At 40.5% G+C, this 16,696-nt stretch overlaps 1 protein-coding gene across 1 annotated transcript in view; it reads right to left on the reverse strand.

Moving 5' to 3' along the window:
* MSRA (methionine sulfoxide reductase A) overlaps positions 1 to 16,696 on the reverse strand; it is a 327,591-nt gene that overhangs the window by 112,872 nt on the left and 198,023 nt on the right. The gene's annotated exons all lie outside the window — the stretch shown is intronic.

The following is a 16,696-nucleotide window of genomic DNA, read 5'->3' on the forward strand; positions in this document are numbered from 1 at the left end:
ACCCCCAGCTCCCTCAGCCGTTCCTCGTAGGTCAGACCCTCCAGACTCTTCACCAGCTTGGTCGCCCTCCTCTGGACTCAATGGTCTTGCTAAAAGACTAGTATGCATGTATTGCTGAATTAACTCTGAAGTTATCAGTTTCTACCATCACCACCATGAGTTATGGAGAGAAGGAATGACTCTTACGAAGCTCTCAAATCTGAGCTCCAAAGAGGACTCCAACACAGAAGTATGCTAAGGAGAAGGTTTGGAGAAAGTCTGGCTGCATTAGTAGTGTTAGAGTAATGCTTAGGAACAGCAATCCTTTCACAATTCTTTTGAGTTTGGGAGAAGCAGAAAACAAAGGTATATATGTAATCTCTACTAAATTCTGTTTGCAACCTACATGTGGATAAGATGAATGCCAAAAGTATATAATACTGTTTCTATCTAACATTAGGAAAACAAAACCCTGGTTACACATACTCAGTACCTCCTTGAAATTATATCCTAAATGAGTAATTTTGGTACAAGGATTAGCCCCTTTACTGCTGATATACATAATCCCTTCAAAATACTAGTTGTGTGAAGTTGCTCACGTACAAATTTCCAAAATATGAGATGGATTCTACCCACAAAACTATAAAATAATGGGCCAAAGCAGAGGGAGGTTTACTATCCCCTTAGGTGACTAGCCCAGATATGGTTTGGCATTATGCACTCCTAGGCAGCCACGCTGGCCAAAAGCATTGCTGCCTCTCATCACTATCCATTCCCATTCCCTCAGGCAGCAATACCATAAACCAGCTTTGCTGTGGATCACTCTATAAAATCAAACAACAGCCTTCGAGAGGAGCTTTAGCATTAAGAATGATCTGGAGGTGCAGTTTTGCAACTGCAATTGCAGTTTTGCAGTTTCTCTCTTTCATAACCTTGTTCCCAGTTTTGCATTCTAGAACAGAACTTTGTGCTTTGCCGTAATAAAATGTGTTAATTTTGAGTTTGTCTGGTGTTTTATGTGAAGGCGGGTGAGTAACTGCAACCCAAGACAAACTGGAAATCAACAGGATTTGTCTTTTGAGAGCCACTGGGCTACAGAAGTCCCTTTGAAGATTACCATCAGCTCTCAGGACTACAGAGATGAAACGGAGAAAAACTGTAGGTCCTGATACCCCCCCTAGCAAAGGGCAGAGGGTAGAGAAAGAGACTGTGATACTGGGGGGAAAAGATGCTACCAACGTAATACTACTCATTAAAACATGGTAACTTTTATCCCTCTTGTACTTTCCAAGGAAACAAAAATGGTTTAAAGGATAGTACAATAAACAAACGAAATCTGGCTGAAATATTTATGAACTAAAAGACGCAGAAATGGTTTCAAAGATGCATTTGGACAAAAAGTCCATTCAGTGACCAACAGTATACGTGAGTGAATGTGACTCCAAAAAATGTTAGGAGTTTTCTGATGATTTGGGTTACTTTTTAACTGCTAAAATGTTACGTTATTAGACACAAGAACAACAACTACGTTCTTCATCAATACTTAACAGCGTGGTCTGCAAGTTGTTCATTGCAATTTGTTTTATTTTCAATTTGTTCATTTCATTGCAAGTTGTTTTAGGGTGGTAGGGAGCTCTTGTAAAGCCAGCGCTACTGGATAGTTAGGCATAAAATGAATACTGGCCAGTAAAGCATCAGCTTTGCCAGGATGTGTTAATGCTGATTGATGTCTGAGCTTAAGCATTAGCTTTCTACAAATCTATTTATTGCTTAACAAACTACTTAACAACTGACTAGGGAGCAGATTACAAAAATCTCCATAAATGGAGGATCACTAGATAGTATGCCAGTTTCTAGCATGCATTTCAAGAGTATGAGTTTAGCATGAGCTCATGGGCACAGTGTTCTGTGAGAAGATAAACAAGATTATTTAATTACATAGTAATAGGGAAGTGGTCAGCTTAATTCATTTATTGAAGAGAATGTTAAGAGGAGAACTGACTCTCATTTACAAATATGTATATAGAGAAATAACCTGAAAAATAAGGCTCTTTAGTCTTGCCAAAGTCGCTTAACTAAGCAGAGTAATTGAAAGCCAAAGTATACAAAATCCAGATGGGAAATAAGGAACGTTCAAATAGTGAAGCACAATTCTCACTGGCACAATGCACCTAAAGCCATATCCCTTTCCTGAGGTCTTCACGTCAAGGATATACATTTTCCCCAAAGATATACCAAAGCTCAAAGAGCTGTACCAGGTCAGTGGTGAAATTACAGAGCTAAAGCTAAGGAGGAGGTCAGACTGTGCAGCAATAACGGCCCCTCCTAGCGCTCAGGGGTTGGCTTGCACTGATAAACCATCCACTAGCCATGAAAACGACTGAACAGGTATTGTAAGTATTACCCCGAAGTGTAGCTTTAATGTGATCAATCATCTAAGTTTAAATGTCATTTATTTTTACTTGATACTTAAATCACTTTGTACCTAAATCTCCCACAATACGTAGCTAACATTCTCTGAATAAGCCACAGACTATGAGATACTAAAATAAAATAAATTCTATGTGTATAGACTTAATCAATTGCTACTGCTGCTGTTGTTATTTGTAATGCACTTCACATGTGCAAACTTACTTCTCAAGGGTCCATCAGTGATTTTTTAAAACCCTCTGGCAAGTCTTACTTGTTGAGATTCACTAACTCAATGTGAGAAAACAAGGCAAGAAATTTAATTTAATAAACAACTGTAGGAGGATGATTGAGCTTAACAATCCTGTCTTTGTCAGAAATAAAGTCTACTAAATAAAAAATGATCTCTGCTTGGCTACCTAAAAATTCCTTTGAGTGATCTCAAGCTCATTTCTCTCCAACAGGTAGTTTGAGGAAAAGCTTCCAGAGGCCTGAAAGCAGAACGTCAGCTTACACATAGCATCAGACCTGGTCCACTTTGTCACAAAGCACACCCAGAGGACTCATTCCCAGTGCTGATCACAATCCCTATAACTAGAGACAACCAGGCAGACTTTCAAGGGCTACCCAATGTCCCTGCCATGATGTTGAAGAAGACAAAGCCTAGGTGATTTACCTGATTGGTATATTGTGTAAGAAGGTTCAGAGCAGAGGCAAGTCCTTGAGCTCCATGTCAGGTCCTTCAGGATTCTGAAACTAGAACCCCCTTGACCAGCTCAGGGTTTGCAAGACCACTCCATTACACCTTGCTGTGCTTTACTATTGTCAATGATGCAAGACAGTAACTGGCAAAAAGGCAAATATCTATCCATCTCCTTCACCAGGTGATCAGGAACACATCCAACAGTAACAAGAACAAATATACCCCAGAGTCAAAAGGCTAGCACCTGCTGTTGATACCCGAGACAAAGAAAATCATCTGCCGTGCTGAGAACAGCCTTAAAATTTCCCATCAAAGAGATGTTTAGAGAGAGGGAGATTTTAGAACTGATAGAAAAGCATAGAATTTGCACCCCTCTGGCAAGATACAAAAATATGTGGGTTTCGATACAGCTGCATGGTGCCAAAGAGAATAAGCCCAAAGCACACTGCCTATGTGAACACTGGCCAGCCCTTGTAAGCTCTTGTCTCTGGAGAATCAATGAGGATGAAGGCATTTGGAGCTCTAAATGTGTTTAGATCTTGGGCATGGATCGTATTCAGGAATTTCACTGTGGTTGACCAAAAGCACCTCAGTGGTTCTCAGCCTGGACCACTCTAGAGAAAATAAAATTTCCTCACAGTGCCAGCAAAGACCAGAACACCAATTAATCAAAAAATGCCCTAAAGAGCTGAGCGATTGCTCTGACTTATATGAAGCAGAAATTTGTGGCCACTGGATGGTAGATGGAAAGGACAGGGAGCTGTGATGGTCTCCCAGATCCTGCAAAAGGAACAATTCCCAGGTTGAGATTGCCATGCAATACGAACACATTGCCACCAGAAAAGCTGTTATTTGCCAAAAATGTAGATAACAGTCAAAGAAACGGCTCTAAAAAGCCCTCTTACCAACACTTTGATATCTTCTGATGCACCTGGATAGGTATGACTTAGTTTTGGTCTCCTCCATATTCTTTGGCATCAAAGTAGTAGCCACTAGCTCTCCTTTGATTTGAATATTCAGAATATATGAAATCATCCCTGCTTCTATTCAGCTGGTCAGTGCTTTTTCCTTCAAAGTTTCTATACCTTGTCAAAACTACAGTGTCTTCTTGGCTGGGGCAAAGAGTTGCCCCTTTAAAGCAGTTACACTGCTGCTATGCTACAGTTTGAGTTTCTGTTGAGACGCATCTTAGGGAGGTTATCGTCCTTCCTGTCTAACTCCAGAGTATCTTGAGGTCAATAAGGAAAAGGAATATCCACTTCATTAATAAAAACACCTATTTTCCAGTATTATACTTCCTGTTTTGTTGCTTTAGAAATGGAGAATTAATTGCAAACAAGCAGATTGGTTTCAAAACAGTGATTTTGGAATATATTACCTACAGAAGGCTAAAGCAAAAAATACTTTATTTTATTGGCTAAATCAGGGATTTCTTTTGAAGGCCCAACCCTCTAATGGCTTGAAAGTAATACTTATACAACACTCCTTATCTTCTCTCCATTTAAAAATAATCAAAAAATGTAATGGCATCATTCATCAACCTTGCTATTCTCAGAGGATCCCAAGCATAATGGGGATAAATGACTAAGGTCTGTCAGACTCTTCTGTGCCACCCAGTGAAATTTTAAAGGGCAGTTCATAGCTCTTATTTTTACCTTAATTTTTTCTGTGATTTATAGACTTTTCTGCAGCTGTCGCTTATTTTCTTATACCCGCAGAAACCTGATATACTGATTGGTCATTTTCTTTTCCCCAATCAATCCTTGCTCAGTTAAGACTAATAAAACTCCTTCTTCCAGCTCATCACATAATTATTTAGTAAAAATCAATTGCACCATGTCACCCTGGCTTGATGTCATCACTCACTGTAATGATTACATCTATACAGCTTAAAAGTTGCCAAGGGAAAGTAAAACTCTTTATAGCACATGATTAAAGGAGAAAAATGTTAATAGAAAAGAAGTTAGTTACAGTGCTGTGGATTGAGAGCTCTTGATGATTTTCAAGGTGCTGGGGTGCAGGAAGGATAAATGAAATATAAAAGAGTTTCTTCAGAAGGTTACAATACATTTATGAGCTTGTACATATTAAAGAAAATTTTTATACTGTCAATAGAACAAAAGGTTTACAAAGCTTTCAATATACATGGTTTTCAGTGTCAGGGAGGAAACTATAGCTTTGGTCTTCCCCGTTTGCTTTGGGATCAAGACAGCAAATACTAGCTTTCCCTATAAATTCTGACTTGCACATATACTTAGAACACCATGGCTACAGCAATGTTTTTAATAATTTGCATCAGCTGCAAAAATGTCTGGTCTTCAGCCTTCATCAAACCACCAGATTACAGGTTTTCTGGCGTAGCTTTGAAGCTAAAACAGAATCACAGATTTGCTGAGGTTGGAAGGGACTTGTGGAGGTCTCTAGTCCAACATTCCTGCTCAGAATAGTGTCAGCTAGAGCAAGGCCTTGTCCAGTACAGTTCTGAGTATCTCCAAGGACAAAGACATTACAAAATACTTACTTCCTTAAGATTTCCAGTGCTGGTGTAAATGGGCTTGTTGATGATGGTCAACATAACACTCACTATGAAATAATAATAGCTCTTTAAGTAGAGAGTTTTTCAGACAACAAATTCTTCATTACAGAATCACAGAATCAATCAGGTTGGAAGAGACCTCTGGGATCATAGAGTCCAACCATTGCCCTGACACCACCATGTCAACAAGACCATGGCACTAAGTGCCATGGCCAGTCTTAAATTAATGCCATAACATACCCAGAAACACTTATGGAGACACAGGAGAACACAATCCATCACTCTTATAGCAATGACATTTTGTGGGAATGGGAAGAGTTGTTGCCACTAATTTGGTGCAACAAGAAATCTTGTCTGTTCCCATCACCGACAGCCAACATGCTGCTACAACAAAACCAATGTAACAGTGAAAAAGAGCAGCTTTACAAATCTTTGATTTTGTGGGACCTAGCACAGCAGTAATGTCCCTTTCTCAGTGTGGCCAGGCTTGACTCTGACCTATGCCACCCAGCTACATGACAGAATCACAGAATCAACTAGGTTGGAAGAGACCTCTGGGATCATCGAGTCCAACTGTTGCCCTGACACCACCATGGCAACTAGACCATGGCACTAAGTGCCATGGCCAGTCTTTTCTTAAACACCTCCAGAGATGGTGACACCACCACCTCCCTGGGCAGCCCCTTCCAATGGCTAATGACCCTTGCTGAAAAGAAATGCTTCCTAATGTCCAACCTGAACCTCCTCTGGCGAAGCTTGAGGCTGTGTCCTCTTGTCCTATCACTAGTTGCCTGGGAGAAGAGGCCGACTCCCACTCCACTACAACCTCCCTTCAGGTAGTTGTAGACTGCAATAAGGTCACCTCTGAGCCTCCTCTTCTCCAGGCTAAACAACCCCAGCTCCCTCAGCCGTTCCTTGGAGGTCAGACCCTCCAGACCCTTCACCACTTGGTCGCCCTCCTCTGCACTCGCTCCAACACCTCAACATCTTTCTTGAAGTGCGGGGCCCACAACTAGACACAGTACTCAAGGTGCGGCCTCATCAGTGCCCAGTACAGAGGGACGATGACACCTCTGCCTTCTTCACAGAGCTGGAGCAGTGATACCTGCACTACCTTTCTGTGCAGATGTGAGGAGGAAGGCCTTCCTCCTTTCTTCCAGCAAAGTACCAGAGAACTGAGATGCAGAAGGCATGCAAATGGGTTTGTGAGATGAGGGGAGGAAGAGGTCCCATGGGACTGGGCTAAATGGAAATAGTCTCAGCACCACCCTGTAGTGAAATAAATTTCCCTGCCAGGCCTTCTACAGCTTCCTCATCTCTTTTGCGATTTCTCACCTCAAATCACTGGGGAGAAGTGCAGTTAGTACAGTGACAGAGATAGAGAGTAGTCCATCACTATCCGTAGACCCTAATGATACCCTGTCCAAAAGGTTTAACAGCATTGCAATACCAAAAACCATCACAATATAACCACATTGGACAATGCCCTTAATAATATGCTTTAACTTTTGGTCAGTCCTGAAGTGGTCAGGCAGTTGGACTAGATGATCATTGTAGGTCCCTTCCAAGTGAATATTCTATGCTACTGTACTCTGCTCTACTCTACTCTATGTGATGCTATTCTAGATTGGATATAAGGAAGAAATTCTTTACAAGAGGGTGGTGAGACACTGGCACAGGTTTCCCAGAGAAGTTGTGGCTGCCCCCTCCCTGGCAGTGTTCAAGGTCAGTTTGGACTGGGCTTTGAGCAATATGATCTAGTGAAAGATGTCCCTGCCCAGAGCAGAGAGGTTGGACTAGATGATCTTTGAAGGTTCCTTCCAACTCAAACCATTCTGTGATTCACATACCATCACACCATACTAAGTTAGTATGGTCCACCCTAGCATCTGCTGGGAAAAGTCATCCAAGAACTAGATGCTGACAAGAGAAATGTGCTCAGGAGATTCTTCACCTCCTTCTTCTCCCATCTGGAATAAATCTCTCCCACCCCTCTGCAATCACCAAACCCATTTCCTGGGCATTGCTCTCCACAGTTTTGGCAGCATGCTGAATATCCAATGTGAAATAAAGGGGCAACTTTCAGAATGCATAACTATGCAGTGGTAGGTTTTAAGTTCAATCCAGTAAAATGCTCACCATTTTTTTCTGCTGCCAACTTTTATCTTGTGCTTGTCCATATGCTAGGGTTTTTTTCCAGTAAAGGAGAAGCCCAAATATCACACATATTTCATGTAGGTCAATAACTATTGCTTTCCCCTTAGTTGTTCACAAACACATTCCAATATGGTATATCAGGGACTTTATGCAGGTCTCCAACATTATCAGATTTGGGCCATGAAGAGTTATCAGGTCTCTCTTTTGTCCATTAGTGGAAAAGACAGGCTGTCCTCAAGAAGGGGTGGCAGTACACCAGCTTAGGCTCTCTGACCAATTCTCTTTGCTTTTTATTAGCAGGATTTTTCAATAGTTATAAAATGCATCACATCATTGCTTCTCAAGATAGTTCAAATATTTTGGAAAATTAGAAAGTCTGAATGAAGACTTGGTTTGAAAGAAGAGTTCTCTGTATGCTTCATTATTTATTAATTCATTCAGATATAACATTGCTTAAATGCATTTTTGAATGCTCTTCGACCTTTGAAGGAAGTGCATGATCTACTTGAGCTCACAAAAAAACATACGTTAGTTTTTGATGAATGTCACAAAGCTCAAGTATTAAATGTCACTGTCAGACAGGAATTTTAATGCATTTCTAATCATTAATTGAAAATACATCTTTATCAGTAGTGCATAGAACAGGCAAACAGAATGGTGAATATATACATAAGGCATCCTTAATGGCATTAAACTTATTGTAGGGGACTTCTTTTAACTTAAATCAAAAGTTAAATGATGAGTTTTAGACAAGTTTTTAGACTTTTTCTGTCCTAAACAGACATTAGGTCCTTTTAGAGGAGCCTTCTCTTAAAAATCTCTCTCAGGGATGGATGAACTTAGGACAGGAGTGAAATCTTTTAACATTATTTATGGGTGCAGCTGGAACTAAGCTTCCAGGTTTAGGTGACCAAAAGCTGACCAAACATACGTGCCTGTTTTGGGGTGAGTTAAATGTGTTGACTAGATCTCCACTGAAAATCGTGGGAGGTGAGACACTCCATGCCTACGGAAACATCTAAATTTAGGTGGCTTTATGGCAGTCTTTATCCCACCTCATGTGTCTATGCTGGTCAGGCAAATCTGGCCAAAGATCTTAATAATCTCCAAAATCGAATAAATGCATAAAGCAGAGATGTCTGGAAGAGCCTGGAGGAGATGACACAGGGTGTAAGGGAGTCCCACAATTTCTAAAGCACAACTGGAAGACAGGCAGAATGTGCAAGGGGATCTGGTGTGGTGAAAGATGTTTCTGTTAAGGCATCTGAATTAGACCCTCGTTGCCTCTTTTCTTCATGGAGTAGCTGTGTTGTGATGCTTAGAAATGCTGGACAACTACTGATCATGTGATAAAATATACTTGAGAAACAGAACAATTCAGTTCAGGTACTCCATAGAGCTCAGCTACAGAATCACACAAAGTTGCTATTGTTTTCTTTATGTGCCTTCTCCTTTCTTTTCATTTATCTGTTGTGCACTAATGTCTCGCCTAAACTTAGGCATGTGTTAACACTACGAAACTAAATCTATTATGATCCCCAGGTGTTATTGCAATAGTAATAAAAATAATTAGTGATAATAAAAATAATAGTGTTGTCGTTTGCTTTTATCAGCAGATAAACTCATGGGAGGCTGCTCTCAAAACAGAGACAAGGATGCTCTTATAAATATGCAAGAGAAAATTGCAGGCAGAGAAAAACAGTCATTCACTGAAAATATTGTTGTTTAGAATAGAGTCAGCTTTGACCTCTTGTACCTAATTATACATGAAAACAAAGATTAAAAGCCTACTAATAATCACCATAAACTATGATTAATGATGCCATGCTTCAGTGCCTCAGATTTCTAGACCCAAGTAGAGTAAATTCACTAGTGGGTTAATTGAAGAAGAAAAGAATATTTGGTATTACTTCATTTTGACTTTGTCTATTGCTTTCCTTGTATAAAGATTTGGAACAGTCCATCAAAAAAGTCTGCAGAAGATGACCTTCTGAGGTTACTCTTTTCTGATTCTGTAAATACACATATAGATCCAGCTGCTGTTATTCACACCACATACCCATGGATAGTTTCACTTCATGGACTTCATGGATATTTGAAAGCTACTGAAGACAGTCCTAAGCATTGAGAGGTCCAGATTTTTCTTCAGAAGTTAAAAATCAACAAGTTAATTTTTAGTAGTAGTGGAGAACTGGTTAACACATCATTGTCACCTATAAAATAAATAAGCTAGAAGTAGTTTAAAGGTAAGAAGAAATAAGAGCCCAGAAGGACTTTTGCCCTTGAGCCAGAATTGATTCAGCACCACTCACTTCTCAATGCAAACTATTCAGCCATCTCAGCAACCACTGCACTGGCTAATAATCCCCTTCATTAAAAAAGATGCAGAGTCAAATCTCAGCTTCTCACTGTGATATGGAAAAACAGCATCTCCTAAACTGGAAATATAGGTCAGAAAAAAAGTCTATTCTAATTTATATGGATAAAAAGAGTCTAATATGCAAATTAGCTCATGACAGCTAAAATTCCTGGGGACGCAAAACAGCCTAATAATATGTATTTATTTTAAATGCATATTTCGTTCTAGAGAAAGGACAAAGAATGGGAACAACCTAACATCACAGAATCACAGAATCATAGAATCAATCAGGTTGGAAGAGACCTCTGGGATCATCGAGTCCAACCACTGCCCTGACACCACCCTGTCAACTAGACCATGGCACTAAGTGCTATGTCCAGTCTTTTCTTAAACCCCTCCAGAGATGGTGACTCTACCACCTCCCTGGGCAGCCCCTTCCAATGGCTAATGACCCTTGCTGAGAAGAAATTCTTCCTAATGTCCAACCTGAACCTCCCCTGGCCAAGCTTGAGGCTGTGTCCTCTTGTCCTATCTCTAGTTGCCTGGGAGAAGAGGTCGACTCCCACTTCACTACAACCTCCCTTCAGGTAGTTGTAGACTGCAATAAGGTCACCTCTGAGCCTCCTCTTCTCCAGGCTAAACACCCCCAGCTCCCTCAGCCGTTCCTCGGAGGTCAGACCCTCCAGACCCTTCACCAGCTTGGTCGCCCTCCTCTGGACTCGCTGACATGAGGACTGACATGAGGCATTTCAGTTAATGAAAGAAATGAAGTTGCATTCCCAAAATGGAGTGTTGGTGGTTAGCACCACTGGCAAAGACTCTCTTTGCTACTTTGCAAAAAGTATAGACCACAGGTATTTATGAGGCAATAATGGGCAAGGGACTACTAAATGGGTTGCTGGTGGGATGGCTGGACATCAGTCAACTAAGTCCCATCATTGAGATTTCATTGGATAGAGCAGGAATTACAAGAACCTGAAGGCACTAGAAGACAGTATCTCCTATCAAACAACTCACATAGTGCATATTTCTATGGTTGAGTATTCAGTCCCGCATGAACCAATATACATTTATCTTTATTGTGTCTCAGCATATCGATTTCCATGGCTTTTTTAATTTATCAACACCGAGCTGGTTTTTATTCGTTTCCTCCAAGAGCCTCCTAGCAATGTCTTTACCACAAATTTAATTAGCATCCTCTCCACTATATCCTCCAAGTCATTAATGAAAATATTGAAGAGTATTGGACCAAGAATGGCTCCCTGAGGGGTTGGTAATTCTATTTTGAATATATTTAATATGTCTGGTGACAACAGATTTTGTATTTCTACTGGTTTTTGTTACACCTTGTAATAATGCTGAAACCATCAGCACTCTTAATAACATTTGAAATACAAGACAAAGGTGCTCTGTGCCTTAATCTGAGACATGCAAATTTTATTCAAATTATAAAGGGAACAGAGTTACAGAAATGTAAAGAAAAAATCAAAAACGGTTATATTTTACATGGAGAGATTACTTTTTTCCCTTTAATCTCTAAATGAATTTACAGGCCTGTAGCAGAATACATAATGCTGGTTTAGGGTCGCTGTAGCGTGTTTTTATGTGTACAGCTGTTCTTCCGCTGGTATAAGTAGACACATCTGCTCATTAGCAATACAATGTCATTTCTAGTGTCTAATTTTAATTATTTGCAGATGATAGATTCCTTATGCAATGTCTAAAAAAAGTACAGTCCTTCAAAACTGGTGAGAAATAAATATATCCTCTGCAACTAAAATGGGTCAGCACAATGAAAAACAGATATTAATGTGGAGAATTCACGTATCAGCACTAAGGCTAAATGCCAAACTGTTTGGAAGGTCACAGGGAGGAGAAACGGCTCATACATCTCTTCTTTATCGTGGATACACAAGACATATGGACCAAGAGATGTACTGAGTGAATCTGGCAGGTGATGAGTTTGTTGTAGTACAGATGGTCTTCAACCGCTGGAAAAATATCAGTTCTGCTTGCATTTCCTGTACAAACACAGGCAAGATAAGGACTTTTTCATGACAGAAAGGAGGAATGAGGTTTCTTACTAGTAACTTTGGTTCGTTGTATATTCACTCTCAAAGAATCAATAAGCTAGAAGCAAATTTCCAGAAGGTCCCGGGCAGTGGTGGCCATGGGTGCCTTTGCCCTTCACCCCACTGTCAGAGGGTGGCTAAAACTATGGAGTCCTGGCTTCCTCCCAGCTCCTTCCACTAATTCAAAAATCCAAACAGAAAGCCAGAAGCAGCAATGGTAAAGGATGGGATCTGTGTACAACAGGGGCTCACCCCAGAGAGCTGTAGTTGTAGCTAACTTATTGGGGCTGGAAAGGAGTAGGTACTCCTGACAAACATGGGGAGCAGAACTACCAAAACAAGAATTCATTTTGGATCGTATTCAAGAGAGAAAAGAGCTAAAGAAGATGAGTGGATTTTTCATCGCCCCAAACATGTTTTAAAGAGAAGGAAATAGTATTTGTTTTGTCTTCTGGTTGTCCTCTGTACAGCCATTAAAGGAACAGGGAGCCTTTCTTTAAAGCTGCCTTGGACTGGGCTGAAATCTCTGACACATGTAGGACTTCAACCACACACAGGGTCAGGATAATTATGACCAGTAATATGCTTCACGGGAATCACATTTGCACCATGACAAACAGAGTCCTCTTGTAGCAGGTACATTTTTCCAAAGGTTTGGAGAATTAATTTCTGACACCCCACAAAGAGTGGCCAAACTTTCTGAGCAGACAAAATATGAGATCTTCTTCCCTGAACATAAGCACAGTTGGGTTTTGCAATTGGCGCACACACTATAGGGCAGTGCTAATGCCAGAAGGGTGGTCCCACTAGCAGTCATGCTCCTGGCAATTTAAGTCCTGGCTGAAAATTACGTTTCACTTCAATTCATGCAGGGCTAATTTTCAGCTTGATCGGAGAACTTTGTGATTGCCAGTGTCAACATAAAGAAAGAGGTTGTATCCTACAGACAGGTCAGAGAGAGAGAAGAAAATTGCCCTTTTCCCTAACAGTTAAATCAAAGATTAGGTTACAGCAATTGTGAAACTACAGGCTGAGGCACAAGACAGACAAATTGATGGTCAGAAAGTCCACATCCCTCTAGACACACAGCAGGGAGGTGCCAGCAGAACCATAGTCAGGGTGCAATTTGAAGGAGATGGTCAAGCTTGTATGTTAAAAATTCAGAAGACTCTGAGGATGGCCCCTTTAGTACAAAAACAAGGCAATACAGAGTCTGCCCTACACCTCTATAAACTTCAGAAAAATAAAATTACGTACAAAGTGAATAGCCATAAGATCCTTCTGCAGTATTTTCAGCATATCACATTCGTTCTTTTTTTCTGTGTCAATGACAAAGAAGCAACAACCTCCGGCACTTATAGAGCTATACAGAACAATTCTCTTCCAGAGAAGATCGTTCCTAGGAGAGAAGGAATGTTGATCTGTGCTGTAGAGGCTGAACAGAGATGACAACCATATGTCACTTGGCAGAAGTCTGGGGTTTGTTTGTTGCTTTTTCAGTATCCCAAATGTAATGAATTATAAAATAGAGCCTAAATTAATAGTCATGGAGGACTTTATCAGGGCCCCACACTTAGGAGATGCTCATCTGGGAGAATCTCTTTCAACTCATAGACTGACTTGATCAAAGGTTCTTGCTATTCAATAGACTTCTGTATAACAGTCAGACTCAAGAGCTTCACGAAACAAGAGTCAAGCTGCCTCCCAGAGAAAATTCGAATCCCAGTGAGATGTCAGTCTCATCTTGAAGGCAGGAGGTCCAACTGTTTGGAAAGCAGGAACTTTTGAATATTAATATGCCCATACAATAATGAATGATAGGATTGCCAGTCTGTACTCTTTAGCAACTTGGTACCATCTAGATTGATATTTGAAAGGTCTTTAACTGCAACAGAATGTACATATTTGATGTTTAATGACGTTAGAACAATTAGACAAGTCCATTATCTCTGCTGGGGGTAGGAGGGCTTAAATGGCATTAACCCAACTTCTGGAGAAAAGATAAGACAGTGCCACAGACAAAGCTTTTATACTTTTGAGTGAGTGCTATATTCAAGAAGACCAGCATTTGCTGGCTATATGAGACACTGGATTCATCCAAAGAGTGTGCTGAATTTCATGAATAAGAAATCTTCCAAATGTATCTACTTAGTGAAAAACTTCTCTTTGACTGAGTCCTGCATTCCCACAAGGCTGGCTAAATAAGAGTTACTGTGTGCACACAGGTGAACCTCAGGAAAGGAGAAAAATATCATAGGTCAGAGAGATAACTCTCAACTTCAATGTCTTTACATAAAACCACATTTTCCATAGCAAGATAAAAGCGAGGAATAGATACAAACCAAGGCAAAGAAACAATTCTACCTTGAAGATCTTCTACTGCTAACTGCTCAAACTTGAAAGGGTGTATAAGCACACCATCCCTATCTTACAAAACAAAGACACTTGAAATTGGGACCTTGTGCTTTAGGTTTTCCTCAAATCAAGAAAGGTGGTAGAGATGTGATAAGCTTTGCAAAGTTCTTGAGCAGAGATTAGCATTAAGCAACCATAAAAATACATAAGTAAAGCAACCTGTCCAAGTCTGGGGCTTGCAAGTCTTCAGAGAAGACTGCCGTCTTCTCTGTGGACAAAGTGATGCTCTCACTTTTGGCAAATTATTACAGAAGGACCATTTGGATATTCTACTGAGACAAGCTTAGATAAAGGCTTAGGTATGTTTACACCAAACACTGCAGTGCCACATAGATGCCTGAGACAGTTGTGAATGGCTTGGGTATCTACACAGCACAGTGTCATGTGGTGATATTAACTCACATCTCAGAAGGAATACAGCCACATTAGCATGGCTTTGTGCCCGGCCTAATTAGGTGATGTTTCTCCAGTTGCCAGAAATCAAAGAGTGAATCATACATCTGCCAGCATCCAACCTTCTTCTGAAAGCACAGACTGGAACAATGTTGAACCTCAGTTATGTGAGAATGCAAGGTGAATACAAAGACATAATGTCATCATTTTACTTTGTTTTAAAGCCAGAAGGAATCACAACTACTACAATTCACCCACATACCAGTGTCTAGCACATGAACTTCAGTCAGCCTAAAGCACTGAAGTCCTTTAGAGACTGACCTATTGCATGTGTGCCACAGGCAGAGCCCAACCATATGCTGTCAAAGCCAAGACTACAGATATGGCAGACGACTGATTAGGTGGTAGTTGCCGAGATTATTTCAGTAGAAATCCATTCCTTGCACTGCTCTGGGAGTTGAAGAATCCTATAGTCCTGGCCATTAGTTCCCAGCTCTGGCAATCAGGATGAATCCCAACATATGAGCAAGACACATGAACCAATTATCTAGAAATAGGATTCTCTGCCATATCAAAACAATCAGCCCATTACAAAGAAGCCAGCCTCTGGTGATGGCCAATCTCTGACAATCCAAAGAAAAAAAGAACAAAAAAAGACCTAAAAACAACCACTGGTGGGACAGGGAGAAAACCTCCTTCCTGACCCCTACGAGCAAACCACAGAGGCCCTGAAGCATGATTTGAAGATGGTCACTGTCCCAATGCAGAGCTGCAAGTATTTCAAGGATGGCGCAGACAAATTGCTCTGAACACAACTACAAAGGAAGGAGTTGAAAAGGAAGGCTCATAAATCAACAGATCCCAGTATAGGCCACCGCACTTGACACACAGACATAGAATTTCTTCTCATGACTCAAATCAAGCGTCTCTTTTAAAATGATAAATGATTTCATCTTAAAGATTTGAAAGGGTTTTGATGGAAAAAATATTGCAACATTTAATTACACTGAGAGCTGTGAAATGATTTTATTCCAAGGTAGAACTTTTCAACCTTCAGCTTCCAACTACTGGAAGTTGTTATGGCTTACCAGTGGTTGGGTCATCAGTCTCACTACCAGGTATCTGTTCCTCACATAAGTACCTGTGAAGATTACTTGATCATAGCATTATGTCTCTTCAACTAGTTGAACGTGTTTATTCACAGCACCAGGCCAGTTTTCTAGGCTCTATATCCTTTTTCTGTCCCTCCTTTGAATCCCTAGCAATATCTCGTTATAATTCCTGGTGTGTCAACACAGAAACTGCACTAAATGTTCTGAGATTTTACTCACTCTGCATATAGAAAATACCTTTCAGACTCCTGACCAAGGCTTCCCTTTTTATATAGGCAGGAGTTGCAACAGCCCTTTTTGTCTTTGCATTGTGCTCTGCGCTCACTGGAAGACACTTATCCACAATAGCCCCTGGATCCTTCTCAGAGCTACTGTTTCCCAGGATGGTACCACATTTTGAAGGTATCATCTGCATTTTTTGTTCCCAGATGTAGTAACAAGTGGCATAATTATGATAGCTGTTAAAATATTGAAATGAGTTACTGTGTGTAATATTTCTGGGAAATGGTAGAAAGGATGATGTTTATTGAAACTATATAAACATGGAAAATGTTTTCTCAA

This window comes from Nyctibius grandis, chromosome 1, assembly GCF_013368605.1.
Source record: "Nyctibius grandis isolate bNycGra1 chromosome 1, bNycGra1.pri, whole genome shotgun sequence".
Lineage (NCBI taxonomy): Eukaryota > Metazoa > Chordata > Aves > Nyctibiiformes > Nyctibiidae > Nyctibius > Nyctibius grandis.